Below are 24,457 nucleotides of genomic sequence, written 5' to 3'. Positions count from 1 at the left end.
TCATTGTATTTAATGACTCATCTCTGCTCCTCCGCTCCTGGTTCTCACTGTATTTAATGACTCGCCTCTGCTCCTCGGCTCCTGGTTCTATGACTCGGCTCTGCTCCTCCGCTCCTGGTTCTCATTGTATTTAATGACTCGCCTCTGCTCCTCCGCTCCTGGTTCTCATTGTATTTAATGACCCGCCTCTGCTCCTCCGCTCCTGGTTCTCATTGTATTTAATGACTCGCCTCTGCTCCTCCGCTCCTGGTTCTCATTGTATTTAATGACTCGCCTCTGCTCCTCCTCTCCAGGTTCTCATTGTGTTTAATGACTCGTCTCTGCTCCTCCGCTCCTGGTTCTCATTGTATTTAATGACTCGCCTCTGCTCCTCCGCTCCTGGTTCTCACTGTATTTAATGACTCGCCTCTCCTCCTCCGCTCCTGGTTCTCATTGTATTTAATGACTCGCCTCTCCTCCTCCGCTCCTGGTTCTCATTGTATTTAATGACTCGCCTCTGCTCCTCCGCTCCTGGTTCTCACTGTATTTAATGACTCGCCTCTGCTCCTCCGCTCCTGGTTCTCATTGTATTTAATGACTCGCCTCTCCTCCTCCGCTCCTGGTTCTCATTGTATTTAATGACTCGCCTCTGCTCCTCTGCTCCTGGTTCTCATTGTATTTAATGACGCGTTTCTGCTCCTCCGCTCCTGGTTCTCATTGTATTTAATGACTCACCTCGGCTCCTTCGCTCCTGGTTCTCATTGTATTTAATGACTCGCCTCTCCTCCTCCGCTCCTGGTTCTCATTGTATTTAATGACTCGCCTCTGGTCTTCTGCTCCTGGTTCTCATTGTATTTAATGACTCACCTCTACTTCTCCGCTCCTGGTTCTGATTGTATTTAATGACTCGCCTCTGCTCCTCCGCTCCTGGTTCTCATTGTATTTAATGACGCGTCTCTGCTCCTCCGCTCCTGGTTCTCATTGTATTTAATGACTCGCCTCTGCTCTGACGCTCCTGGTTCTCATTGTATTTAATTACTCGCCTCTGCTCTGACGCTCCTGGTTCTCATTGTATTTAATGACTCGCCTCTGCTCCTCCGCTCCTGGTTCTCATTGTATTTAATGACTCGCCTCTGCTCCTCCGCTCCTGGTTCTCATTGTATTTAATGACTCGCCTCTGCTCCTCCGCTCCTGGTTCTCATTGTATTTAATGACTCGCCTCTGCTCGTCCGCTCCTGGTTCTCATTGTATTTAATGACTCGTCTCTGCTCCTCCGCTCCTGGTTCTCATATTATTTAATGACTCGTCTCTGCTCCTCGGCTCCTGGTTCTCATTGTATTTACTGACTCACCTCTGCTCCTCCGCTCCTGGTTCTCATTGTATTTAATGACTCGCCTCTGCTCCTCCGCTCCTGGTTCTCATTGTATTTAATGACTCGCCTCTGCTCCTCCGCTCCTGGTTCTCATTGTATTTAATGACTCGCCTCTGCTCCTCCGCTCCTGGTTCTCATTGTATTTAATGACTCGCCTCTGCACGTCCGCTCCTGGTTCTCATTGTATTTAATGACTCGTCTCTGCTCCTCCGCTCCTGGTTCTCATTGCATTTAATGACTCGTCTCTGCTCCTCGGCTCCTGGTTCTCATTGTATTTAATGACTCACCTCTGCTCCTCCGCTCCTGGTTCTCATTGTATTTAATGACTCGCCTCTGCTCCTCCGCTCCTGGTTCTCACTGTATTTAATGACTCGCCTGTGCTCCTGCGCTCCTACTTCTCATTGTATTTAATCACTCGTCTCTGCTCCTCCGTCCTGGTTCTCTTTGTATTTAATGACTCGTCTCTGCTCCTTGGCTCCTGGTTCTCATTGTATTTAATGACTCACCTCTGCTCCTCCGCTCCTGGTTCTCATTGTATTTAATGACTCTTCTCTGCTCCTCCGCTCCTGGTTCTCATTGTATTTAATGACTCGCCTCTGCTCCGACACTCCTGGTTCTATGACTCGCCTCTCCTTCTCCGCTCCTGGTTCTCATTGTATTTATTGACTCGCCTCTGCTCCTCTGTTCCTGGTTCTCATTGTATTTAATGACTCGTCTCTGCTCCTCTGCTCCTGGTTCTCATTGTATTTAATGACTCGCCTCTGCTCCTCCGCTCCTGGTTCTCACTGTATTTAATGACTCGCCTCTGCTCCTCCGCTCCTGGTTCTCATTGTATTTAATGACTCGCCTCTGCTCCTCCGCTCCTGGTTCTCATTGTATTTAATGACTCGCCTCCGCTCCTCCGCTCCTGGTTCTCATTGTATTTAATGACTCGTCTCTGCTCCTCCGCTCCTGGTTCTCATTGTATTTAATGACTCGCCTCTGCTCCTCCGCTCCTGGTTCTCATTGTATTTAATGACTCGCCTCTGCTCCTCCGCTCCTGGTTCTCATTGTATTTATTGACTCGTCTCTGCTCCTCTGCTCCTGGTTCTCATTGTATTTAATGACTCGCCTCTGCTCCTCTGCTACTGGTTCTCATTGTATTTAATGACGCGTCTCTGCTCCTCCGCTCCTGGTTCTCATTGTATTTAATGACGCGTCTCTGCTCCTCCGCTCCTGGTTCTCATTGTATTTAATGACGCGTCTCTGCTCCTCCGCTCCTGGTTCTCATTGTATTTAATGACTAGCCTCTGCTCCCCCACTCCTGGTTCTCATTGTATTTTATGACTCGCCTCTGCTCCTCCGCTACTGGTTCTCATTGTATTTATTGACTCGCCTCTGCTCCTCCACTCCTGGTTCTCATTGTATTTAATGACTCGTCTCTGCTCCTCTGCTCCTGGTCCTCATTGTATTTAATGACTCGCCTCTGCTCCTCTGCTCCTGGTTCTCATTGTATTTAATGACGCGTCTCTGCTCCTCCGCTCCTGGTTCTCATTGTATTTAATGACTCGTCTCTGCTCCTCTGCACCTGGTTCTCATTGTATTTAATGACTCGCCTCTGCTCCTCTGCTCCTGGTTCTCATTGTATTTAATGACGCGTCTCTGCTCCTCCGCTCCTGGTTCTCATTGTATTTAATGACTCGCCTCTGCTCCTCCGCTCCTGCTTCTCATTGTATTTATTGACTCGTCTCTGCTCCTCTGCTCCTGGTTCTCATTGTAATTAATGACTCGCCTCTGCTCCTCTGCTCCTGGTTCTCATTGTATTTAATGACGCGTCTCTGCTCCTCCTCTCCAGGTTCTCATTGTATTTAACGACGCGTCTCTGCTCCTGGTTCTCATTGTATTTCATGACTCGCCTCTGCTCCTCCGCTCCTGGTTCTGATTGTATTTCATGACTCGCCTCTGCTCCTCCGCTCCTGGTTCTGATTGTATTTAATGACTCGCCTCTGCTCCTCCGCTCCTGGTTCTCATTGTGTTTAATGATTCGCCTGTGCTCTTCCGCTCCTGGTTCTCATTGTATTTAATGACTCGTCTCTGCTCCTCCGCTCCTGGTTCTCATTGTATTTAATGACTCGCCTCTGCTCCTCCGCTCCTGGTTCTCATTGTATTTAATGACTCGTCTCTGCTCCTCTGCTCATGGTTCTCATTGTATTTAATGACCCGCCTCTGCTCCTCCGCTCCTGGTTCTCACTGTATTTCATGACTCGCCTCTGCTCCTCCGCTCCTGGTTCTCATTGTATTTAATGACTCGCCTCTGCTCCTCCGCTCCTGGTTCTCATTGTATTTAATGACTCGCCTCTGCTCCTCCTCTCCAGGTTCTCATTGTATTTAACGACGCGTCTCTGCTCCTGGTTCTCATTGTATTTCATGACTCGCCTCTGGTCCTCCGCTCCTGGTTCTGATTGTATTTAATGACTCGCCTCTGCTCCTCCGCTCCTGGTTCTCATTGTATTTAATGACTCGTCTCTGCTCCTCTGCTCCTGGTTCTCATTGTATTTAATGACTCGCCTGTGCTCCTCCGCTCCTGGTTCTCATTGTATTTAATAACTCGCCTCTGCTCCTCCGCTCCTGGTTCTCATTGTATTTAGTGACTCGTCTCTGATCCTCCGCTCCTGGTTCTCATTGTATTTAATGACTCGTCTCTGCTCCTCCGCTCCTGGTTCTCATTGTATTTAATGACTCGCCTGTGCTCCTCCGCTCCTGGTTCTCATTGTATTTAATGACTCGCCTCTGCTCTGACGCTCCTGGTTCTCATTGTATTTAATGACTCTTCTCTGCTCTGACGCTCCTGGTTCTCATTGTATTTAATGACTCGCCTCTGCTCCTGGTTCTCATTGTATTTAATGACTCATCTCTGCTCCTCCGCTCCTGGTTCTCACTGTATTTAATGACTCGCCTCTGCTCCTCGGCTCCTGGTTCTATGACTCGGCTCTGCTCCTCCGCTCCTGGTTCTCATTGTATTTAATGACTCGCCTCTGCTCCTCCGCTCCTGGTTCTCATTGTATTTAATGACCCGCCTCTGCTCCTCCGCTCCTGGTTCTCATTGTATTTAATGACTCGCCTCTGCTCCTCCGCTCCTGGTTCTCATTGTATTTAATGACTCGCCTCTGCTCCTCCTCTCCAGGTTCTCATTGTGTTTAATGACTCGCCTCTGCTCCTCCGCTCCTGGTTCTCATTGTATTTAATGACTCGCCTCTGCTCCTCCGCTCCTGGTTCTCATTGTATTTAATGACTCGTCTCTGCTCCTCCGCTCCTGGTTCTCATTGTATTTAATGACTCGCCTCTGCTCCCCCGCTCCTGGTTCTCATTGTATTTAATGACTCGCCTCTTCTCCTCTGCTCCTGGTTCTCATTGTATTTAATGACTCGTCTCTGCACCTGGTTCTCATTGTATTTAATGACTCGCCTCTGCTCTGACGCTCCTGGTTCTCATTGTATTTAATGACTCGCCTCTGCTCCTCCTCTCCAGGTTCTCATTGTATTTAATGACTCGCCTCTGCTCCTCCGCTCCTGGTTCTCATTGTATTTAATGACGCGTCTCTGCTCCTCTGCTCCTGGTTCTCATTGTATTTAATGACTCATCTCTGCTCCTCTGCTCCTGGTTCTCATTGTATTTAATGACTCGTCTCTGCTCCTCCGCTCCTGGTTCTCATTGTATTTAATGACGCGTCTCTGCTCCTCCTCTCCAGGTTCTCACTGTATTTAATGACTCGCCTCTGCTCCCCCGCTCCTGGTTCTCATTGTATTTAATGACTCGCCTCTGCTCCTCCGCTCCTGGTTCTCATTGTATTTAATGACGCGTCTCTGCTCCTCCGCTCCTGGTTGTCATTGTATTTAATGACTCGCCTCTGCTTCTCCGCTCCTGGTTCTCATTGTATTTAATGACTCGTCTCTGCTCCTCCGCTCCTGGTTCTCATTGTATTTAATGACTCGTCTCTGCTCCTGGTTCTCATTGTATTTAATGACTCGTCTCTGCTCCTCCGCTCCTGGTTCTCATTGTATTTAATGACTCGCCTCTGCTCCTCCGCTCCTGGTTCTCACTGTATTTAATGACTCGCCTCTCCTCCTCCGCTCCTGGTTCTCATTGTATTTAATGACTCGCCTCTCCTCCTCCGCTCCTGGTTCTCATTGTATTTAATGACTCGCCTCTGCTCCTCCGCTCCTGGTTCTCACTGTATTTAATGACTCGCCTCTGCTCCTCCGCTCCTGGTTCTCATTGTATTTAATGACTCGCCTCTCCTCCTCCGCTCCTGGTTCTCATTGTATTTAATGACTCGCCTCTGCTCCTCTGCTCCTGGTTCTCATTGTATTTAATGACGCGTTTCTGCTCCTCCGCTCCTGGTTCTCATTGTATTTAATGACTCACCTCGGCTCCTTCGCTCCTGGTTCTCATTGTATTTAATGACTCGCCTCTCCTCCTCCGCTCCTGGTTCTCATTGTATTTAATGACTCGCCTCTGGTCTTCTGCTCCTGGTTCTCATTGTATTTAATGACTCACCTCTACTTCTCCGCTCCTGGTTCTGATTGTATTTAATGACTCGCCTCTGCTCCTCCGCTCCTGGTTCTCATTGTATTTAATGACGCGTCTCTGCTCCTCCGCTCCTGGTTCTCATTGTATTTAATGACTCGCCTCTGCTCTGACGCTCCTGGTTCTCATTGTATTTAATTACTCGCCTCTGCTCTGACGCTCCTGGTTCTCATTGTATTTAATGACTCGCCTCTGCTCCTCCGCTCCTGGTTCTCATTGTATTTAATGACTCGCCTCTGCTCCTCCGCTCCTGGTTCTCATTGTATTTAATGACTCGCCTCTGCTCCTCCGCTCCTGGTTCTCATTGTATTTAATGACTCGCCTCTGCTCGTCCGCTCCTGGTTCTCATTGTATTTAATGACTCGTCTCTGCTCCTCCGCTCCTGGTCCTCATATTATTTAATGACTCGTCTCTGCTCCTCGGCTCCTGGTTCTCATTGTATTTACTGACTCACCTCTGCTCCTCCGCTCCTGGTTCTCATTGTATTTAATGACTCGCCTCTGCTCCTCCGCTCCTGGTTCTCATTGTATTTAATGACTCGCCTCTGCTCCTCCGCTCCTGGTTCTCATTGTATTTAATGACTCGCCTCTGCTCCTCCGCTCCTGGTTCTCATTGTATTTAATGACTCGCCTCTGCACGTCCGCTCCTCGTTCTCATTGTATTTAATGACTCGTCTCTGCTCCTCCGCTCCGGGTTCTCATTGTATTTAATGACTCGTCTCTGCTCCTCGGCTCCTGGTTCTCATTGTATTTAATGACTCACCTCTGCTCCTCCGCTCCTGGTTCTCATTGTATTTAATGACTCGCCTCTGCTCCTCCGCTCCTGGTTCTCACTGTATTTAATGACTCGCCTGTGCTCCTGCGCTCCTACTTCTCATTGTATTTAATCACTCGTCTCTGCTCCTCCGTCCTGGTTCTCTTTGTATTTAATGACTCGTCTCTGCTCCTTGGCTCCTGGTTCTCATTGTATTTAATGACTCACCTCTGCTCCTCCGCTCCTGGTTCTCATTGTATTTAATGACTCTTCTCTGCTCCTCCGCTCCTGGTTCTCATTGTATTTAATGACTCGCCTCTGCTCCGACACTCCTGGTTCTATGACTCGCCTCTCCTTCTCCGCTCCTGGTTCTCATTGTATTTATTGACTCGCCTCTGCTCCTCTGCTCCTGGTTCTCATTGTATTTAATGACTCGTCTCTGCTCCTCTGCTCCTGGTTCTCATTGTATTTAATGACTCGCCTCTGCTCCTCCGCTCCTGGTTCTCACTGTATTTAATGACTCGCCTCTGCTCCTCCGCTCCTGGTTCTCATTGTATTTAATGACTCGCCTCTGCTCCTCCGCTCCTGGTTCTCATTGTATTTAATGACTCGCCTCCGCTCCTCCGCTCCTGGTTCTCATTGTATTTAATGACTCGTCTCTGCTCCTCCGCTCCTGGTTCTCATTGTATTTAATGACTCGCCTCTGCTCCTCCGCTCCTGGTTCTCATTGTATTTAATGACTCGCCTCTGCTCCTCCGCTCCTGGTTCTCATTGTATTTATTGACTCGTCTCTGCTCCTCTGCTCCTGGTTCTCATTGTATTTAATGACTCGCCTCTGCTCCTCTGCTACTGGTTCTCATTGTATTTAATGACGCGTCTCTGCTCCTCCGCTCCTGGTTCTCATTGTATTTAATGACGCGTCTCTGCTCCTCCGCTCCTGGTTCTCATTGTATTTAATGACGCGTCTCTGCTCCTCCGCTCCTGGTTCTCATTGTATTTAATGACTAGCCTCTGCTCCCCCACTCCTGGTTCTCATTGTATTTTATGACTCGCCTCTGCTCCTCCGCTACTGGTTCTCATTGTATTTATTGACTCGCCTCTGCTCCTCCACTCCTGGTTCTCATTGTATTTAATGACTCGTCTCTGCTCCTCTGCTCCTGGTCCTCATTGTATTTAATGACTCGCCTCTGCTCCTCTGCTCCTGGTTCTCATTGTATTTAATGACGCGTCTCTGCTCCTCCGCTCCTGGTTCTCATTGTATTTAATGACTCGTCTCTGCTCCTCTGCACCTGGTTCTCATTGTATTTAATGACTCGCCTCTGCTCCTCTGCTCCTGGTTCTCATTGTATTTAATGACGCGTCTCTGCTCCTCCGCTCCTGGTTCTCATTGTATTTAATGACTCGCCTCTGCTCCTCCGCTCCTGCTTCTCATTGTATTTATTGACTCGTCTCTGCTCCTCTGCTCCTGGTTCTCATTGTATTTAATGACTCGCCTCTGCTCCTCTGCTCCTGGTTCTCATTGTATTTAATGACGCGTCTCTGCTCCTCTGCTCCTGGTTCTCATTGTATTTAATGACGCGTCTCTGCTCCTCCTCTCCAGGTTCTCATTGTATTTAACGACGCGTCTCTGCTCCTGGTTCTCATTGTATTTAATGACGCGTCTCTGCTCCTCCGCTCCTGGTTCTCATTGTATTTAATGACTCGCCTCTGCTCCTCCACTCCTGGTTCTCATTGTATTTATTGACTCGTCTCTGCTCCTCTGCTCCTTGTTCTCATTGTATTTAATGACTCACTTCTGCTCCTCCTCTCCTGGTTCTCATTGTATTTAATGACGCGTCTCTGCTCCTCCGCTCCTGGTTCTCATTGTATATAATGACTCGCCTCTGCTCCTCTGCTCCTGGTTCTCATTGTATTTAATGACTCGCCTCTGCTCCTGCTTCTCATTGTATTTAATGACTCGCCTCTGCTCCTCCGCTCCTGGTTCTCATTGTATTTAATGACGCGTCTCTGCTCCTCCGCTCCTAGTTCTCACTATATTTAATGACTCGTCTCTGCTCCAGGTTCTCATTGTATTTAATGACTCGCCTCTGCTCCTCCGCTCTGGTTCTCACTGTATTTAATGACTCGCCTCTGCTCCTCCGCTCCTGGTTCTCATTGTATTTATTGACTCATCTCTGCTCCTCCGCTCCTGGTTCTCATTGTATTTATTGACTCATCTCTGCTCCTCCTCTCCTGGTTCTCATTGTATTTAATGACTCGCCTCTGCTCCTCCGCTCCTGGTTCTCATTGTATTTAATGACTCGCCTCTGCTCCTCCGCTCCTGGTTCTCATTGTATTTAATGACTCGTCTCTGCTCCTGGTTCTCATTGTATTTAATGACTCGCCTCTGCTCCTCCGCTCCTGCTTCTCATTGTATTTGATGACTCGCCTCTGCTCCTCCTCTCCAGGTTCTCATTGTATTTAATGACTCGCCTCTGCTCCTCCTCTCCAGGTTCTCATTGGATTTAACGACGCGTCTCTGCTCCTGGTTCTCATTGTATTTAATGACTCGCCTCTGCTCCTCTGCTCCTGGTTCTCATTGTATTTAATGACTCGTCTCTGCTCCCCCGCTCCTGGTTCTCATTGTATTTAATGACTCGCCTCTGCTCCTCCGCTCCTGGTTCTCATTGTATTTAATGACTCGTCTCTGCTCCTGGTTCTCATTGTATTTAATGACTCGCCTCTGCTCCTCCGCTCCTGGTTCTCACTGTATTTAATGACTCGTCTCTGCTCCTCCGCTCCTGGTTCTCATTGTATTTAATGAATCGCCTCTGCTCCTCCGCTCCTGGTTCTCATTGTATTTAATGACTCGCCTCTGCTCCTCCGCTCCTGGTTCTCATTGTATTTAATGACTCGCCTCTGCTCCTACGCTCCTGGTTCTCATTGTATTTAATGACTCGTCTCTGCTCCTCCGCTCCTGGTTCTCATTGTATTTAATGACTCGCCTCTGCTCCTCTGCTCCTGGTTCTCATTGTATTTAATGACTTGTCTCTGCTCGTCCGCTCCTGGTTCTCATTGTATTTAATGACTCGCCTCTGCTCCTCCGCTCCTGGTTCTCATTGTATTTAATGACTAGCCTCTGCTCCCCCGCTCCTGGATCTCATTGTATTTAATGACTCGCCTCTGCTCCGACGCTCCTGGTTCTCATTGTATTTAATGACTCGCCTCCGCTCCTGGTTCTCATTGTATTTAATGACTCGCCTCTGCTCTTCCGCTCCTGGTTCTCATTGTATTTAATGACGCATCTCTGCTCCTCCGCTCCTGGTTCTCATTGTATTTAATGACTCGCCTCTGCTCCTCCGCTCCTGGTTCTCATTGTATTTAATGACTCGCCTCTGCTCCTCCGCTCCTGGTTCTCATTGTATTTAATGACTCGTCTCTGCTCCTCCGCTCCTGGTTCTCATTGTATTTAATGACTCGCCTCTGCTCCTCCGCTCCTGGTTCTCATTGTATTTTATGACTCGCCTCTGCTCCTCCGCTCCTGGTTCTCATTGTATTTAATGACTCGCCTCTGCTCCTCCGCTACTGGTTCTCATTGTATTTATTGACTCGCCTCTGCTCCTCCGCTCCTGGTTCTCATTGTATTTAATGACTCGTCTCTGCTCCTCCGCTCCTGGTTCTCATTGTATTTAATGACTCGTCTCTGCTCCTCTGCTCCTGGTTCTCATTGTATTTAATGACTCGTCTCTGCACCTCTACTCCTGGTTCTCATTGTATTTAATGACTCGTCTTTGCTCCTCAGCTCCTGGTTCTCATTGTATTTAATGACTCGCCTCTGCTCCTCCGCTCCTGGTTCTCATTGTATTTAATGACTCGTCTCTGCTCCTGCGCTCCTGGTTCTCATTGTATTTAACGACTCGCTCCTGGTCTCATTGTATTTAATGACGCGTCTCTGCTCCTCCGCTTCTGGTTCTCATTGTATTTAATGACTCGCCTCTGCTCCTCCGCTCCTGGTTCTCATTGTATTTAATGACTCGTCTCTGCTCCTCTGCTCCTGGTTCTCATTGTATTTAATGACTCGTCTCTGCGCCTGGTTCTCATTGTATTTAATGACTCGCCTCTGCTCGTCCGCTCCTGGTTCTCATTGTATTTAATGACTCGTCTCTGCTCCTCGGCTCCTGGTTCTCATTGTATTTAATGACTCGTCTCTGCTCCTCTGCTCCTGGTTCTCATTGTATTTAATGACCCGCCTCTGCTCCTCCGCTCCTGGTTCTCACTGTATTTAATGACTCATCTCTGCTCCTCCGCTCCTGGTTCTCATTGTATTTAATGACCCGCCTCTGCTCCTCCGCTCCTGGTTCTCACTGTATTTAATGACTCGTCTCTGCTCCTGTGCTCCTGGTTCTCATTGTATTTAATGACTCGTCTCTGCACCTCTACTCCTGGTTCTCATTGTATTTAATGACTCGCCTCTGCTCCTCCGCTCCTGGTTCTCATTGTATTTAATGACTCGTCTCTGCTCCTGCGCTCCTGGTTCTCATTGTATTTAACGACTCGCTCCTGGTCTCAATGTATTTAATGACGCGTCTCTGCTCCTCCGCTTCTGGTTCTCATTGTATTTAATGACTCGCCTCTGCTCCTCCGCTCCTGGTTCTCATTGTATTTAATGACTCGTCTCTGCTCCTCTGCTCCTGGTTCTCATTGTATTTAATGACTCGTCTCTGCGCCTGGTTCTCATTGTATTTAATGACTCGCCTCTGCTCGTCCGCTCCTGGTTCTCATTGTATTTAATGACTCGTCTCTGCTCCTCGGCTCCTGGTTCTCATTGTATTTAATGACTCACCTCTGTTCCTCCGCTCCTGGTTCTCATTGTATTTAATGACCCGCCTCTGCTCCTCCGCTCCTGGTTCTCATTGTATTTAATGACTCGCCTATGCTCCTCCGCTCCTGGTCTCATTGTATTTAATGACGCATCTCTGCTCCTCCGCTTCTGGTTCTCATTGTATTTAATGACTCGCCTCTGCTCCTCCGCTCCTGGTTCTCATTGTATTTAATGACTCGCCTCTGCTCCTCCTCTCCAGGTTCTCATTGTATTTAACGACGCGTCTCTGCTCCTGGTTCTCATTGTATTTCATGACTCGCCTCTGGTCCTCCGCTCCTGGTTCTGATTGTATTTAATGACTCGCCTCTGCTCCTCCGCTCCTGGTTCTCATTGTATTTAATGACTCGTCTCTGCTCCTCTGCTCCTGGTTCTCATTGTATTTAATGACTCGCCTGTGCTCCTCCGCTCCTGGTTCTCATTGTATTTAATGACTCGCCTCTGCTCCTCCGCTCCTGGTTCTCATTGTATTTAGTGACTCGTCTCTCATCCTCCGCTCCTGGTTCTCATTGTATTTAATGACTCGTCTCTGCTCCTCCGCTCCTGGTTCTCATTGTATTTAATGACTCGCCTGTGCTCCTCCGCTCCTGGTTCTCATTGTATTTAATGACTCGCCTCTGCTCTGACGCTCCTGGTTCTCATTGTATTTAATGACTCTTCTCTGCTCTGACGCTCCTGGTTCTCATTGTATTTAATGACTCGCCTCTGCTCCTGGTTCTCATTGTATTTAATGACTCATCTCTGCTCCTCCGCTCCTGGTTCTCACTGTATTTAATGACTCGCCTCTGCTCCTCGGCTCCTGGTTCTATGACTCGGCTCTGCTCCTCCGCTCCTGGTTCTCATTGTATTTAATGACTCGCCTCTGCTCCTCCGCTCCTGGTTCTCATTGTATTTAATGACCCGCCTCTGCTCCTCCGCTCCTGGTTCTCATTGTATTTAATGACTCGCCTCTGCTCCTCCGCTCCTGGTTCTCATTGTATTTAATGACTCGCCTCTGCTCCTCCTCTCCAGGTTCTCATTGTGTTTAATGACTCGCCTCTGCTCCTCCGCTCCTGGTTCTCATTGTATTTAATGACTCGCCTCTGCTCCTCCGCTCCTGGTTCTCATTGTATTTAATGACTCGGTTCTGCTCCTCCGCTCCTGGTTCTCATTGTATTTAATGACTCGCCTCTGCTCCCCCGCTCCTGGTTCTCATTGTATTTAATGACTCGCCTCTTCTCCTCTGCTCCTGGTTCTCATTGTATTTAATGACTCGTCTCTGCACCTGGTTCTCATTGTATTTAATGACTCGCCTCTGCTCTGACGCTCCTGGTTCTCATTGTATTTAATGACTCGCCTCTGCTCCTCCTCTCCAGGTTCTCATTGTATTTAATGACTCGCCTCTGCTCCTCCGCTCCTGGTTCTCATTGTATTTAATGACGCGTCTCTGCTCCTCTGCTCCTGGTTCTCATTGTATTTAATGACTCATCTCTGCTCCTCTGCTCCTGGTTCTCATTGTATTTAATGACTCGTCTCTGCTCCTCCGCTCCTGGTTCTCATTGTATTTAATGACGCGTCTCTGCTCCTCCTCTCCAGGTTCTCACTGTATTTAATGACTCGCCTCTGCTCCCCCGCTCCTGGTTCTCATTGTATTTAATGACTCGCCTCTGCTCCTCCGCTCCTGGTTCTCATTGTATTTAATGACGCGTCTCTGCTCCTCCGCTCCTGGTTGTCATTGTATTTAATGACTCGCCTCTGCTCCTCCGCTCCTGGTTCTCATTGTATTTAATGACTCGTCTCTGCTCCTCCGCTCCTGGTTCTCATTGTATTTAATGACTCGTCTCTGCTCCTGGTTCTCATTGTATTTAATGACTCGTCTCTGCTCCTCCGCTCCTGGTTCTCATTGTATTTAATGACTCGCCTCTGCTCCTCCGCTCCTGGTTCTCACTGTATTTAATGACTCGCCTCTCCTCCTCCGCTCCTGGTTCTCATTGTATTTAATGACTCGCCTCTGCTCCTCCGCTCCTGGTTCTCATTGTATTTAATGACTCGCCTCTGCTCCTCCGCTCCTGGTCTCACTGTATTTAATGACTCGCCTCTGCTCCTCCGCTCCTGGTTCTCATTGTATTTAATGACTCGCCTCTCCTCCTCCGCTCCTGGTTCTCATTGTATTTAATGACTCGCCTCTGCTCCTCTGCTCCTGGTTCTCATTGTATTTAATGACGCGTTTCTGCTCCTCCGCTCCTGGTTCTCATTGTATTTAATGACTCACCTCGGCTCCTTCGCTCCTGGTTCTCATTGTATTTAATGACTCGCCTCTCCTCCTCCGCTCCTGGTTCTCATTGTATTTAATGACTCGCCTCTGGTCTTCTGCTCCTGGTTCTCATTGTATTTAATGACTCACCTCTACTTCTCCGCTCCTGGTTCTGATTGTATTTAATGACTCGCCTCTGCTCCTCCGCTCCTGGTTCTCATTGTATTTAATGACGCGTCTCTGCTCCTCCGCTCCTGGTTCTCATTGTATTTAATGACTCGCCTCTGCTCTGACGCTCCTGGTTCTCATTGTATTTAATTACTCGCCTCTGCTCTGACGCTCCTGGTTCTCATTGTATTTAATGACTCGCCTCTGCTCCTCCCCTCCTGGTTCTCATTGTATTTAATGACTCGCCTCTGCTCCTCCGCTCCTGGTTCTCATTGTATTTAATGACTCGCCTCTGCTCGTCCGCTCCTGGTTCTCATTGTATTTAATGACTCGTCTCTGCTCCTCCGCTCCTGGTTCTCATATTATTTAATGACTCGTCTCTGCTCCTCGGCTCCTGGTTCTCATTGTATTTACTGACTGACCTCTGCTCCTCCGCTCCTGGTTCTCATTGTATTTAATGACTCGCCTCTGCTCCTCCGCTCCTGGTTCTCATTGTATTTAATGACTCGCCTCTGCTCCTCCGCTCCTGGTTCTCATTGTATTTAATGACTCGCCTCTGCTCCTCCGCTCCTGGTTCTCATTGTATTTAATGACTCGCCTCTGCTCGTCCGCTCCTGGTTCTCATTGTATTTAATGACTCGTCTCTGCTCCTCCGCTCCTGGTTCTCATTGTATTTAATGACTCGTCTCTGCTCCTCGGCTCCTGGTTCTCATTGTATTTAATGACTCACCTCTGCTCCTCCGCTCCTGGTTCTCATTGTATTTAATGACTCGCCTCTGCTCCTCCGCTCCTGGTTCTCACTGTATTTAATGACTCGCCTGTGCTCCTGCGCTCCTACTTCTCATTGTATTTAATCACTCGTCTCTGCTCCTCCGTCCTGGTTCTCTTTGTATTTAATGACTCGTCTATGCTCCTTGGCTCCTGGTTCTCATTGTATTTAATGACTCACCTCTGCTCCTCCGCTCCTGGTTCTCATTGTATTTAATGACTCTTCTCTGCTCCTCCGCTCCTGGTTCTCATTGTATTTAATGACTCGCCTCTGCTCCGACACTCCTGGTTCTATGACTCGCCTCTCCTTCTCCGCTCCTGGTTCTCATTGTATTTATTGACTCGCCTCTGCTCCTCTGCTCCTGGTTCTCATTGTATTTAATGACTCGTCTCTGCTCCTCTGCTCCTGGTTCTCATTGTATTTAATGACTCGCCTCTGCTCCTCCGCTCCTGGTTCTCATTGTATTTAATGACTCGTCTCTGCTCCTGCGCTCCTGGTTCTCATTGTATTTAACGACTCGCTCCTGGTTCTCATTGTATTTAATGACTCGTCTCTGCTCCTCCGCTCCTGGTTCTCATTGTATTTAATGACTCGTCTCTGCTCCTCCGCTCCTGGTTCTCACTGTATTTAATGACTCGTCTCTGCTCCTCCGCTCCTGGTTCTCATTGTATTTAATGACTCGTCTCTGCTCCTCCGCTCCTGGTTCTCATTGTATTTAATGACTCGCCTCTGCTCCTCCGCTCCTGGTTTTCATTGTATTTAATGACTCGCCTCTGCTCCTCCGCTCCTGGTTCTCATTGTATTTAATGACTCACCTCTGCTCCTCCGCTCCTGGTTCTCATCGTATTTAATGACTCGTCTCTGCTCCTCCGCTCCTGGTTCTCATTGTATTTAATGACTCGCCTCTGCTCCTCCGCTCCTGGTTCTCATGGTATTTAATGACTCTCCTCCACTCCTGGTTCTCATTGTATTTAATGACCCGCCTCTGCTCCTCCGCTCCTGGTTCTCATTGTATTTGATGACTCGCCTTTGCTCCTCTGCTCCTGGTTCTCATTGTATTTAATGACTCGCCTGTGCTCCTCCGCTCCTGGTTCTCATTGTATTTAATGACGCGTCTCTGCTCCTCCGCTCCTGGTCTCATTGTATTTAATGACGCGTCTCTGCTCCTCCGCTTCTGGTTCTCATTGTATTTAATGACTCACCTCTGCTCCTCCGCTCCTGGTTCTCATTGTATTTAATGACTCGCCTCTGCTCCTCCGCTCCTGGTTCTCATTGTATTTAATGACTCGCCTCTGCTCCTCCGCTCCTGGTTCTCATTGTATTTAATGACTCGCCTCTGCTCCTCCGCTCCTGGTTCTCATTGTATTTAATGACTCGCCTCTCCTCCTCCGCTCCTGGTTCTCATTGTATTTAATGACTCGCCTCTGCTCCTCTGCTCCTGGTTCTCATTGTATTTAATGACGCGTTTCTGCTCCTCCGCTCCTGGTTCTCATTGTATTTAATGACTCACCTCGGCTCCTTCGCTCCTGGTTCTCATTGTATTTAATGACTCGCCTCTCCTCCTCCGCTCCTGGTTCTCATTGTATTTAATGACTCGCCTCTGGTCTTCTGCTCCTGGTTCTCATTGTATTTAATGACTCACCTCTACTTCTCCGCTCCTGGTTCTGATTGTATTTAATGACTCGCCTCTGCTCCTCCGCTCCTGGTTCTCATTGTATTTAATGACGCGTCTCTGCTCCTCCGCTCCTGGTTCTCATTGTATTTAATGACTCGCCTCTGCTCTGACGCTCCTGGTTCTCATTGTATTTAATTACTCGCCTCTGCTCTGACGCTCCTGGTTCTCATTGTATTTAATGACTCGCCTCTGCTCCTCCGCTCCTGGTTCTCATTGTATTTAATGACTCGCCTCTGCTCCTCCGCTCCTGGTTCTCATTGTATTTAATGACTCGCCTCTGCTCCTCCGCTCCTAGTTCTCATTGTATTTAATGACTCGCCTCTGCTCGTCCGCTCCTGGTTCTCATTGTATTTAATGACTCGTCTCTGCTCCTCCGCTCCTGGTTCTCATATTATTTAATGACTCGTCTCTGCTCCTCGGCTCCTGGTTCTCATTGTATTTACTGACTCACCTCTGCTCCTCCGCTCCTGGTTCTCATTGTATTTAATGACTCGCCTCTGCTCCTCCGCTCCTGGTTCTCATTGTATTTACTGACTCACCTCTGCTCCTCCGCTCCTGGTTCTCATTGTATTTAATGACTCACCTCTGCTCCTCCGCTCCTGGTTCTCATTGTATTTAATGACTCTTCTCTGCTCCTCCGCTCCTGGTTCTCATTGTATTTAATGACTCGCCTCTGCTCCGACACTCCTGGTTCTATGACTCGCCTCTCCTTCTCCGCTCCTGGTTCTCATTGTATTTATTGACTCGCCTCTGCTCCTCTGCTCCTGGTTCTCATTGTATTTAATGACTCGTCTCTGCTCCTCTGCTCCTGGTTCTCATTGTATTTAATGACTCGCCTCTGCTCCTCCGCTCCTGGTTCTCACTGTATTTAATGACTCGCCTCTGCTCCTCCGCTCCTGGTTTTCATTGTATTTAATGACTCGCCTCTGCTCCTCCGCTCCTGGTTCTCATTGTATTTAATGACTCGCCTCCGCTCCTCCGCTCCTGGTTCTCATTGTATTTAATGACTCGTCTCCGCTCCTCCGCTCCTGGTTCTCATTGTATTTAATGACTCGCCTCTGCTCCTCCGCTCCTGGTTCTCATTGTATTTAATGACTCGCCTCTGCTCCTCTGCTCCTGGTTCTCATTGTATTTATTGACTCGTCTCTGCTCCTCTGCTCCTGGTTCTCATTGTATTTAATGACTCGCCTCTGCTCCTCTGCTCCTGGTTCTCATTGTATTTAATGACGCGTCTCTGCTCCTCCGCTCCTGGTTCTCATTGTATTTAATGACGCGTCTCTGCTCCTCCGCTCCTGGTTCTCATTGTATTTAATGACGCGTCTCTGCTCCTCCGCTCCTGGTTCTCATTGTATTTAATGACTAGCCTCTGCTCCCACACTCCTGGTTCTCATTGTATTTTATGACTCACCTCTGCTCCTCCGCTCCTGGTTCTCATTGTATTTAATGACTCGCCTCTGCTCCTCCGCTACTGGTTCTCATTGTATTTATTGACTCGCCTCTGCTCCTCCACTCCTGGTTCTCATTGTATTTAATGACTCGTCTCTGCTCCTCTGCTCCTGGTCCTCATTGTATTTAATGACTCGCCTCTGCTCCTCTGCTCCTGGTTCTCATTGTATTTAATGACTCGTCTCTGCTCCTCTGCTCCTGGTCCTCATTGTATTTAATGACTCGCCTCTGCTCCTCTGCTCCTGGTTCTCATTGTATTTAATGACGCGTCTCTGCTCCTCCGCTCCTGGTTCTCATTGTATTTAATGACTCGTCTCTGCTCCTCTGCTCCTGGTTCTCATTGTATTTAATGACTCGCCTCTGCTCCTCTGCTCCTGGTTCTCATTGTATTTAATGACACGTCTCTGCTCCTCCGCTCCTGGTTCTCATTGTATTTAATGACTCGCCTCTGCTCCTCCGCTCCTGCTTCTCATTGTATTTATTGACTCGTCTCTGCTCCTCTGCTCCTGGTTCTCATTGTATTTAATGACTCGCCTCTGCTCCTCTGCTCCTGGTTCTCATTGTATTTAATGACGCGTCTCTGCTCCTCTGCTCCTGGTTCTCATTGTATTTAATGACGCGTCTCTGCTCCTCCTCTCCAGGTTCTCATTGTATTTAACGACGCGTCTCTGCTCCTGGTTCTCATTGTATTTAATGACGCGTCTCTGCTCCTCCGCTCCTGGTTCTCATTGTATTTAATGACTCGCCTCTGCTCCTCCACTCCTGGTTCTCATTGTATTTATTGACTCGTCTCTGCTCCTCTGCTCCTTGTTCTCATTGTATTTAATGACTCACTTCTGCTCCTCCTCTCCTGGTTCTCATTGTATTTAATGACGCGTCTCTGCTCCTCCGCTCCTGGTTCTCATTGTATTTAATGACTCGCCTCTGCTCCTCTGCTCCTGGTTCTCATTGTATTTAATGACTCGCCTCCGCTCCTGCTTCTCATTGTATTTAATGACTCGCCTCTGCTCCTCCGCTCCTGGTTCTCATTGTATTTAATGACGCGTCTCTGCTCCTCCGCTCCTGGTTCTCACTATATTTAATGACTCGTCTCTGCTCCTGGTTCTCATTGTATTTAATGACTCGCCTCTGGTCTTCTGCTCCTGGTTCTCATTGTATTTAATGACTCACCTCTGCTTCTCCGCTCCTGGTTCTGATTGTATTTAATGACTCGCCTCTGCTCCTCTGCTCCTGGTTCTCATTGTATTTAATGACGCGTCTCTGCTCCTCCGCTCCTGGTTCTCATTGTATTTAATGACTCGCCTCTGCTCTGACGCTCCTGGTTCTCATTGTATTTAATTACTCGCCTCTGCTCTGACGCTCCTGGTTCTCATTGTATTTAATGACTCGCCTCTGCTCCTCCGCTCCTGGTTCTCATTGTATTTAATGACTCGCCTCTGCTTCTCCGCTCCTGGTTCTCATTGTATTTAATGACTCGCCTCTGCTCCTCCGCTCCTGGTTCTCATTGTATTTCATGACTCGCCTCTGCTCCTCTGCTCCTGGTTTTCATTGTATTTAATGACTCGTCTCTGCTCCTCCGCTCCTGGTTCTCATTGTATTTAATGACTCGCCTCTGCTCCTCCGCTCCTGGTTATCATTGTATTTAATGACTCGCCTCTGCTCCTCCGCTCCTGGTTCTCATTGTATTTATTGACTCATCTCTGCTCCTCCGCTCCTGGTTCTCATTGTATTTAATGACTCGCCTCTGCTCCTCCGCTCCTGGTTCTCATTGTATTTAATGACTCGCCTCTGCTCCTCTGCTCCTGGTTCTCATTGTATTTAATGACTCGCCTCTGCTCCTCTGCTCCTGGTTCTCATTGTATTTAATGACTCGTCTCTGCTCCTCCGCTCCTGGTTCTCATTGTATTTAATGACTCGCCTCTGCTCCTCCGCTCCTGGTTCTCATTGTATTTAATGACTCGCCTCTGCTCCTCCGCTCCTGGTTCTCATTGTATTTAATGACTCGCCTCTGCTCCTCCGCTCCTGGTTCTCATTGTATTTAATGACTCGCCTCTGCTCCTCCGCTCCTGGTTCTCATTGTATTTAATGACTCGCCTCTGCTCCTCCGCTCCTGGTTCTCATTGTATTTAATGACTCGTCTCTGCTCCTCCGCTCCTGGTTCTCATTGTATTTAATGACTCGCCTCTGCTCCTCCGCTCCTGGTTCTCATTGTATTTAATGACTCGCCTCTGCTCCTACGCTCCTGGTTCTCATTGTATTTAATGACTCGCCTCTGCTCCTACGCTCCTGGTTCTCATTGTATTTAATGACTCGTCTCTGCTCCTCCGCTCCTGGTTCTCATTGTATTTAATGACTCGCCTCTGCTCCTCTGCTCCTGGTTCTCATTGTATTTAATGACTTGTCTCTGCTCGTCCGCTCCTGGTTCTCATTGTATTTAATGACTCGCCTCTGCTCCTCCGCTCCTGGTTCTCATTGTATTTAATGACTAGCCTCTGCTCCCCCGCTCCTGGATCTCATTGTATTTAATGACTCGCCTCTGCTCCGACGCTCCTGGTTCTCATTGTATTTAATGACTCGCCTCCGCTCCTGGTTCTCATTGTATTTAATGACTCGCCTCTGCTCCTCCGCTCCTGGTTCTCATTGTATTTAATGACGTGTCTCTGCTCCTCCGCTCCTGGTTCTCATTGTATTTAATGACTCGCCTCTGCTCCTCCGCTCCTGGTTCTCATTGTATTTAATGACTCGCCTCTGCTCCTCCGCTCCTGGTTCTCATTGTATTTAATGACTCGTCTCTGCTCCTCCGCTCCTGGTTCTCATTGTATTTAATGACTCGCCTCTGCTCCTCCGCTCCTACTTCTCATTGTATTTAATCACTCGTCTCTGCTCCTCCGTCCTGGTTCTCTTTGTATTTAATGACTCGTCTCTGCTCCTTGGCTCCTGGTTCTCATTGTATTTAATGACTTGCCTCTGCTCCTCCGCTCCTGGTTCTCATTGTATTTAATGACTCGTCTCTGCTCCTCTGCTCCTGGTTCTCATTGTATTTAATGACTCGTCTCTGCACCTCTACTCCTGGTTCTCATTGTATTTAATGACTCGTCTTTGCTCCTCAGCTCCTGGTTCTCATTGTATTTAATGACTCGCCTCTGCTCCTCCGCTCCTGGTTCTCATTGTATTTAATGACTCGTCTCTGCTCCTGCGCTCCTGGTTCTCATTGTATTTAACGACTCGCTCCTGGTCTCATTGTATTTAATGACGCGTCTCTGCTCCTCCGCTTCTGGTTCTCATTGTATTTAATGACTCGCCTCTGCTCCTCCGCTCCTGGTTCTCATTGTATTTAATGACTCGTCTCTGCTCCTCTGCTCCTGGTTCTCATTGTATTTAATGACTCGTCTCTGCGCCTGGTTCTCATTGTATTTAATGACTCGCCTCTGCTCGTCCGCTCCTGGTTCTCATTGTATTTAATGACTCGTCTCTGCTCCTCGGCTCCTGGTTCTCATTGTATTTAATGACTCGTCTCTGCTCCTCTGCTCCTGGTTCTCATTGTATTTAATGACCCGCCTCTGCTCCTCCGCTCCTGGTTCTCACTGTATTTAATGACTCGTCTCTGCTCCTCCGCTCCTGGTTCTCATTGTATTTAATGACCCGCCTCTGCTCCTCCGCTCCTGGTTCTCACTGTATTTAATGACTCGTCTCTGCTCCTCTGCTCCTGGTTCTCATTGTATTTAATGACTCGTCTCTGCACCTCTACTCCTGGTTCTCATTGTATTTAATGACTCGCCTCTGCTCCTCCGCTCCTGGTTCTCATTGTATTTAATGACTCGTCTCTGCTCCTGCGCTCCTGGTTCTCATTGTATTTAACGACTCGCTCCTGGTCTCATTGTATTTAATGACGCGTCTCTGCTCCTCCGCTTCTGGTTCTCATTGTATTTAATGACTCGCCTCTGCTCCTCCGCTCCTGGTTCTCATTGTATTTAATGACTCATCTCTGCTCCTCTGCTCCTCGTTCTCATTGTATTTAATGACTCGTCTCTGCTCCTGCGCTCCTGGTTCTCATTGTATTTAACGACTCGCTCCTGGTCTCATTGTATTTAATGACGCGCCTCTGCTCCTCCGCTCCTGGTTCTCATTGTATTTAATGACTCGCCTCTGCTCCTCCGCTCCTGGTTCTCATTGTATTTAATGACTCGCCTCTGCTCCTCCTCTCCAGGTTCTCATTGTGTTTAATGACTCGCCTCTGCTCCTCCGCTCCTGGTTCTCATTGTATTTAATGACTCGCCTCTGCTCCTCCGCTCCTGGTTCTCATTGTATTTAATGACTCGTCTCTGCTCCTCCGCTCCTGGTTCTCATTGTATTTAATGACTCGCCTCTGCTCCCCCGCTCCTGGTTCTCATTGTATTTAATGACTCGCCTCTTCTCCTCTGCTCCTGGTTCTCATTGTATTTAATGACTCGTCTCTGCACCTGGTTCTCATTGTATTTAATGACTCGCCTCTGCTCTGACGCTCCTGGTTCTCATTGTATTTAATGACTCGCCTCTGCTCCTCCTCTCCAGGTTCTCATTGTATTTAATGACTCGCCTCTGCTCCTCCGCTCCTGGTTCTCATTGTATTTAATGACGCGTCTCTGCTCCTCTGCTCCTGGTTCTCATTGTATTTAATGACTCATCTCTGCTCCTCTGCTCCTGGTTCTCATTGTATTTAATGACTCGTCTCTGCTCCTCCGCTCCTGGTTCTCATTGTATTTAATGACGCGTCTCTGCTCCTCCTCTCCAGGTTCTCCCTGTATTTAATGACTCGCCTCTGCTCCCCCGCTCCTGGTTCTCATTGTATTTAATGACTCGCCTCTGCTCCTCCGCTCCTGGTTCTCATTGTATTTAATGACGCGTCTCTGCTCCTCCGCTCCTGGTTGTCATTGTATTTAATGACTCGCCTCTGCTTCTCCGCTCCTGGTTCTCATTGTATTTAATGACTCGTCTCTGCTCCTCCGCTCCTGGTTCTCATTGTATTTAATGACTCGTCTCTGCTCCTGGTTCTCATTGTATTTAATGACTCGTCTCTGCTCCTCCGCTCCTGGTTCTCATTGTATTTAATGACTCGCCTCTGCTCCTCCGCTCCTGGTTCTCACTGTATTTAATGACTCGCCTCTCCTCCTCCGCTCCTGGTTCTCATTGTATTTAATGACTCGCCTCTCCTCCTCCGCTCCTGGTTCTCATTGTATTTAATGACTCGCCTCTGCTCCTCCGCTCCTGGTTCTCACTGTATTTAATGACTCGCCTCTGCTCCTCCGCTCCTGGTTCTCATTGTATTTAATGACTCGCCTCTCCTCCTCCGCTCCTGGTTCTCATTGTATTTAATGACTCGCCTCTGCTCCTCTGCTCCTGGTTCTCATTGTATTTAATGACGCGTTTCTGCTCCTCCGCTCCTGGTTCTCATTGTATTTAATGACTCACCTCGGCTCCTTCGCTCCTGGTTCTCATTGTATTTAATGACTCGCCTCTCCTCCTCCGCTCCTGGTTCTCATTGTATTTAATGACTCGCCTCTGGTCTTCTGCTCCTGGTTCTCATTGTATTTAATGACTCACCTCTACTTCTCCGCTCCTGGTTCTGATTGTATTTAATGACTCGCCTCTGCTCCTCCGCTCCTGGTTCTCATTGTATTTAATGACGCGTCTCTGCTCCTCCGCTCCTGGTTCTCATTGTATTTAATGACTCGCCTCTGCTCTGACGCTCCTGGTTCTCATTGTATTTAATTACTCGCCTCTGCTCTGACGCTCCTGGTTCTCATTGTATTTAATGACTCGCCTCTGCTCCTCCGCTCCTGGTTCTCATTGTATTTAATGACTCGCCTCTGCTCCTCCGCTCCTGGTTCTCATTGTATTTAATGACTCGCCTCTGCTCCTCCGCTCCTGGTTCTCATTGTATTTAATGACTCGCCTCTGCTCTTCCGCTCCTGGTTCTCATTGTATTTAATGACTCGTCTCTGCTCCTCCGCTCCTGGTCCTCATATTATTTAATGACTCGTCTCTGCTCCTCGGCTCCTGGTTCTCATTGTATTTACTGACTCACCTCTGCTCCTCCGCTCCTGGTTCTCATTGTATTTAATGACTCGCCTCTGCTCCTCCGCTCCTGGTTCTCATTGTATTTAATGACTCGCCTCTGCTCCTCCGCTCCTGGTTCTCATTGTATTTAATGACTCGCCTCTGCTCCTCCGCTCCTGGTTCTCATTGTATTTAATGACTCGCCTCTGCACGTCCGCTCCTCGTTCTCATTGTATTTAATGACTCGTCTCTGCTCCTCCGCTCCGGGTTCTCATTGTATTTAATGACTCGTCTCTGCTCCTCGGCTCCTGGTTCTCATTGTATTTAATGACTCACCTCTGCTCCTCCGCTCCTGGTTCTCATTGTATTTAATGACTCGCCTCTGCTCCTCCGCTCCTGGTTCTCACTGTATTTAATGACTCGCCTGTGCTCCTGCGCTCCTACTTCTCATTGTATTTAATCACTCGTCTCTGCTCCTCCGTCCTGGTTCTCTTTGTATTTAATGACTCGTCTCTGCTCCTTGGCTCCTGGTTCTCATTGTATTTAATGACTCACCTCTGCTCCTCCGCTCCTGGTTCTCATTGTATTTAATGACTCTTCTC

Source organism: Pleurodeles waltl, unplaced genomic scaffold (genome assembly GCF_031143425.1).
Source record: "Pleurodeles waltl isolate 20211129_DDA unplaced genomic scaffold, aPleWal1.hap1.20221129 scaffold_84, whole genome shotgun sequence".
In the NCBI taxonomy this organism is placed as follows: domain Eukaryota; kingdom Metazoa; phylum Chordata; class Amphibia; order Caudata; family Salamandridae; genus Pleurodeles; species Pleurodeles waltl.
The sequence above is the reverse complement of the archived record's forward strand: the minus strand, read 5'-3'. Positions refer to the sequence as shown.